This window comes from Oncorhynchus tshawytscha, linkage group LG01 (assembly GCF_018296145.1).
Source record: "Oncorhynchus tshawytscha isolate Ot180627B linkage group LG01, Otsh_v2.0, whole genome shotgun sequence".
NCBI classification, from domain to species: domain Eukaryota; kingdom Metazoa; phylum Chordata; class Actinopteri; order Salmoniformes; family Salmonidae; genus Oncorhynchus; species Oncorhynchus tshawytscha.
Window position 1 is genome coordinate 49373760 of NC_056429.1, and position 6331 is coordinate 49380090.

Genomic DNA, 6331 nt, shown 5'->3' on the forward strand with positions numbered 1-6331 from the left:
ATCGGTGGTAACAGTGTTTCCTAGCCTCAGTGCAGTGGACAGCTGGGATGAGGTGCTCTTATTCTCCATGGACTTTACAGTGTCCCAGAACTTTTTTGAGTTTGTGCTACAGGATGCAAATTTCTGCTTGAAAAAGCTAGCCTTAGCTTTCCTAACTGCCTGTGTATATTTGTTCCCAACTTCTGTCATGACGTTGCCCTCTTTGGGTACAGCAAGCCCCATCCCCCTCTCCCTGCTTCCTTCAACTAGTTGGCTGTGGTCAGAGAGGTTGTAAATTCCTGAGGAGAGAATCTCCTCATGCACACAGTATAGAGACAGAGTGAATTTTCATAGAGAACAAAGGAATTTCTTCCACCTCACAGAACTTGAGGTCCGAACAAATTTCATGTTCTGGACAAGGTACAAAAGATCGGTGAAGAATCCAGCTACGAACTGGTCCATTTGTTACATTTTGGGGAAGATCATGGGAGACGGTGTGGCTACATTACCATAACGCTGTTTGTATAATAGCCTCAGATATGAGGTTTACATCTAATTGTTGTATACGATGAATGAGTGAGTTTGATACTGGTTGTAAAATTGTGTAATGTGATTTGGGACTGTTTAATGAAGGAATTTCCTATTCCCTTTTGAGTTGAACTAAATCAGAGGACCGCCTATGAGCCCAGTTAGGGTCAGGCATCCTGGGACAGACCCTTTTCTGCAATTCCGAATAAAACCCAACTTTGAGAAATTCTCAAGTAGACCATGTTTCTCTCAATCACGGGAGTACAAAGGTTGTAGACCATTGCTGAATCTTTTAAACATACATGTGGTTAAACTCTTAGACTATCGATACCAACAGAATAAGAACAAGTCTTTGATATTAATTACTAGTCTGCAGCTAGGAATTCGGTATCATTGAAAGCGAAGAACGACAACCGCCGAAACATCCATTCAAACGAATGAAGGAATGTCACTCTAAACAATTCACTCTAACCACAACAGAGAGAGAGAGAGATTCAATTCTACAAAAGAAACAAACTTTTCACCAGCAATCAATATGACACACTGAGCGTAAATATATATATATATTGATTGCAATTGTTCCCGAATGAGTGATCGTTCATGTGCAAAGGCCCTGACTTCCTAGTTAATTACGGTTACATGATTAATCAGTCTAATCACGTAATACTAATTACAGAGAATCTTTGATAAAAACTAAGTCTTCAATTTAATGATAGTAAAGACACAACACTTCCCTGAAAAGTTGCATATCACGGGGGCTGTTCGATGCTAATGCAGACCGCCATAGAATGTTTTTGTGCTGGTCAAGGGCAGTCAGGTCTGGAGAGAACCAGGGGCTATATCTGTTCCTGGTTCTACATTTTTTGAATGGGGCCTGCTTATTTAAGAATAACCAGGCATCCTCTACTGACGGGATGAGGTCAATATTCTTCCAGGACACCCAGGCCAGATCGATTAGAAAGGCCTGCTCGCTGAAGTGTTTTAGGGAGCCTTTGACAGTGATGAGGGGTGGTTGTTTGACCGCAGACCCATTATGGATGCATCAATGAGGCAGTGATCGCTGAGATCTTGGTTGAAAACAGCAGAGGTGTATTTTGAGGGCAAGTTAGTTAGGATGATATCTATGAGGGTCCCTGAGAGAGAATACAGTAGACGGCACGGGTCAAAATGATTGATTGATGACCCTACGTCGCGTGCATGTTTAAATATGGGCCCCCGCCCCGTCCCCCCTGTTCGTGTGGTCATGTGTTAGAGGGTGTGTGTTATTTTATCTCTATATGTCCGGCTTTGAAGTAGTCCAGGTGATTGATGAGTAGGGGTCTGGTGGAACTGGATGGTTTGACTGTTTGAACTTTTGGGGGCCCCTGTATGTCCCCCACCCCCCACAGTTTGTTATCTGATGAAGCAGGAATGTCCTGGGGGTTATAGGGCTGGGGGCATCTGCATTATAAATGTCCAGAACAAGCCATTTTTTAAATAAAGACCTTAATATTAAACATCTAAAATATGTCTACAAGGCCAATTCTCGGAGTGCTCTGCAGCTCATGTCATGAATCCAACGACAAAAGCCTGGAGGATGTTTTGCGTGAGGCTCCAGAATGTTTTAAAGGATTTTTGTGTACAAGCGAGGGACATATTTCGTACATATTCAACCCGGAGGAATCTACGGTTAAGATATTCACAGACAGCGTGTCCCAACCCTTTTATCATGCAGAACCCGAGCTTTTTCTCCAGCGCTAAGGATGCGAGAATGGCTTAAAATAAGGCTAGCTTTGTGTCAAATGGAACGCGCCCTGAGTGCTTCAAGGCTGCCCGGATATGCGTTGGAAGAACAAGTCTGTGAACGAAGTGATCTAATGGCTCTAAGAGTCACTTCAATGGCGTATACCCCGGACTCCAGAGTGACAATTTTAGCATGTGAACAATTTGATAGTGCAAATGCTACGAAAACGGTCAGTTCCTATGTATCCTCCAAAGCATGCAAGGATGTAAATTTTTTTCAAATAATGTTCAGTTTTAAATGGCGCGATTACCACATTTTCCGAACCCTGATGAATAAGCTGGACAGTCTTTTCGAAAATCGTGAACAATTACGGCGATGGCCGAGGTTATCGTTGAGACATACCCAGGACCAACAAGGTCTAAGGCGGCTCTTTCCCTGGAGTGAAAGTGGGCAGAGGTTTCGGTGGAGCGGGCAAAAGACTTTGCGATGGGGAATTGGAAACGGATAATGGTCGTGGCTAACAGGACCATATATATGTAAGAAATAGTAAAAAAATGTTGAATTATAACGGTTGTTAAAATGTATGTGTTAAATATTTAGAATTAAATCATTGTTTTTGAAAATGTATAGCCCCCATATAACTAAGGGGAAGCGCTCTTTTCTCTCACGTTAGGGTCTGGCGCAGACAACTGTAAGATCTGAAAAAACATGTATTATTTTATAGTCTATTCCTACAATGGTATGTTATGAACATTACGGTTTATTAAAGTTTGTAATAATGTACAAAGAACGGCCTCCAAGCTTTTTTTTTTTTTTAACATAAAACACGTGTGAAGCCTGTTTAAATATTATTCAAATGTGTTACTTAATTCAAACATGTCTTAAAGGGTGTACGAAATATTTTTGGAATTCAATAAATGGAATTTTAAAAAACAGTATCTCACCCGTAACTAAGGCAAAGAGTATTTCACATCATCTTCCAGCTCTGTCTCGAAGAAAAAGACCTGGGAAATAGGGGTGCGTGCATGAGTGGGCGTGTGATGGAGCAGCAGGAGGGTGTGTGTGTGTGTGCGTTTCAAGGGTTTGTGTGTGTGGGTTCAACACGGGGTCCCAGAGCTCTATCTGTAGAGAATCGTTTGAAACCAAGGTTTGCCCTATCGGCCATATGGCATGTCAAGATATCAACCGATCACCCCGGGGTTAAACACTGATATCTAATCAACGCACCGGGAGCCCAGCAAACCCGATGCAGACAGAAAGGCTCTATGGGGTTCACAGCCTTTTGGCCTCTAAACCAAAACATACAGCAGGGGTTGCATACATCTCTCCCCAGAAACTCATTCCGTACTTTTCGATAGTTAGGGACAGAACTATTTTTAACGCTGTTAGCACTGCTTTAGCGCAAACCCCAAAGGCCCGAATATTTAGCTGCCCGGACAGATTAAAAAAATATATTCTGAATAAGTGAATCTCTCATAATGGATATTTCTGGAGGTGGGTAAATGAAAAATATATTTTAAGATTTGTTTGAATATTATTGTAATATTAAACCCTAGTTATTTGGATATTTCAGGCCAAAGGCCAATAAAGTTAAAAAGTGTATATATATATATAGCGTATAACGTTTAATATTGTCTAACGGTGGTTAGAATCCCAAACATTTACGCAGCTTTTACGCGATTTACCGGATCTGGAGCAACATGAGGGTGGTTCACAGGAGCAAAAATCGGGCAGTCAGTCGCCATCGGCCTTTTTACGTTGTAAGTCCTTCTAATTAAACACATACCCAAGAATATTTATATATAAAAATAAAAAAATAGTGTGTGTTATTTTAAAAAACTATTTTATGTATTTACAGCCGACATACAGCCAAGAATGATAAAGGATTCGTTATGGACATGTGACCCTGGGGGGGGACTTGGATGCAATTCTACCGTTCTGTACGAGCGATTTTTCAAACTCACCTCGAATACAGGGAACTTCGACTCCCTCCCGACATATTCCAGAACCCAACAGGCAACGAACAACTGTGGCCCAAGTACATTGCTCAGATTCAACACCAACCGAAAAATACTGTTGGGCCGGGAACTTGCGGCTTTAAGATCCGGCGCTCCAGGGACACGGTATGAGATCATTATACGTTTTGTTATTAGTTATAAGCCTTTTTATTAGTTATACCTCTGTTGATAGCATATGTTAAAACAAGGACAAATAATGTTTTTTTTTCAGACTGCCCGGAGACAGCCCCTGCAGAATCTGGAATGCTAGAGGAAAAAAGTCTAGAGCCCTCAGGATCCTCAATTCGTCAGAACAAGCGCCAAAAAAGCCGAGGTATTTTAACTATGTATTGTTAATATATATTATTATACCGGAAAGGTATTTGACATTTTATGTATCTAACATATTTTTATATCTAATAACGTAATTTTGTATGTATTATTTTCATTCAGACTCCGCCCGGCGAAAACGGCACAGACGGCCACATACATCTAGAGCTGGGGGATTCCGGCGCCCCGAACATTCCCGAGGAAACACCCGAGAGACCTGTTTTTAATGACATGTCAGATGTTGACGACCAGCTATTCTGTGACGCGGCCAACCTTATCGACCCAGACAATTCTACGGCCTCAGTACCTGCAGCCGAACAAGAAAGGTTTTTCACATTATTTTCCAGGGCTTTGAAATCGAGGAATGTTTTGCTATACAAACGACTGGAGGATTTAATTGAGAGACAGTACAGAGACGATATGTTATTCTGGCATAGAACAATTCCACGCATGTTAAACAGCAACCCCATTAAAAAACGCAAATACAGACGCTAAAATCATACATGTAACACCAACCATTACAGAAAGACCCAAAAAACGAACACCCTTAATTATCCAAAAATGGCAGAACTACCGCAACAAGGGGAGACAGTTGAAAGCCTCTTAGCCCAGATTCCAGCCGAACTCCTAGAAGTTATTAAACGTATGAACGAGTCAGGATCGTTAGATGAAAGCATATTAACACCGATTCCCGCCAAACTCTTAGAAATGATTAATCGCATGAACGAGTCAGGGGCGCCTGAGGAAAACATGTTATCCCAGATTCCCGAAGCCCTCATAACCTTAATTAATCGGATGAACGAGAGTCAGACATTTTCGACCCCTGCAACCCCAACAGCGATAGACCAACCAGTAACGCCCAGGTCCGTAGAGTCTGAAACGCCTCAAGATGTTTTTGGGGAATTCTGTCTAATAAATCTGGCGGCAGATGGTCTTGATAGACGTGTCAGGGTTGTGTACAGGAATAAATTCAACAATACAGAGATTCGACAGTTTTTCAATTTCCTATGGGTGAATCAGAATCTTGACTATCGGTATTTTACATGATGATAATTGGATCTGTTAGAGACGGCAAGAGATTTGGGAACCACGTGATGTCTTACAGTTGGAAATTTGTGGAGATATACTGTGTTATGCAGGCTCTCTTATTTTACCCAATGGCGAAGCAGATCTTGAACAATTTACCGCGCTGCTAGAACGACTTGTTCAGTCAAATTTAGCCATCATAGCCGATCGGACCCTCGAGCTTGTAGTGCAAATAATACGTCAACCCCAGGGGGGTGGTGGGCAGAGAAGGAAGCTTGATAGCCTAATGCAGTCAGAAATCATAAGAAATAAAAGGGCCTACCTCATAAACGTTCACAATCCCGATAATAAACTATGTTTTGCAATAGGCCTAGCGCATTTACTTAACCCCGGATGTACTGACCTGACGGCATTGCAAAAGGCTAGAAAGATCCAAACGGCGGTGGGCCTCGGTATACAGGAAGGGGTGGCATTCTCAGACATTGTCAAATTTGAAAACTTTCTGAATATCAAGATTGTGGTTTTGTACCACAGTAGAGCTAATGCATCTCTCTTGAAGTTCCAAAACACACCCCAACCGCACCCCCAGATTCTGTACTTTTATGTGCAAAACGAACATTACTATGCCTGTTACCAACATCACGGCCTAAAGCAGCATATGTGTGTCCATCCTGCCATACCGGCTACAGCCGAAAGGGGGGGCACTCGTGCCGTTATAACTGTGCGGTATGTCAGGATGCAGAGTGCC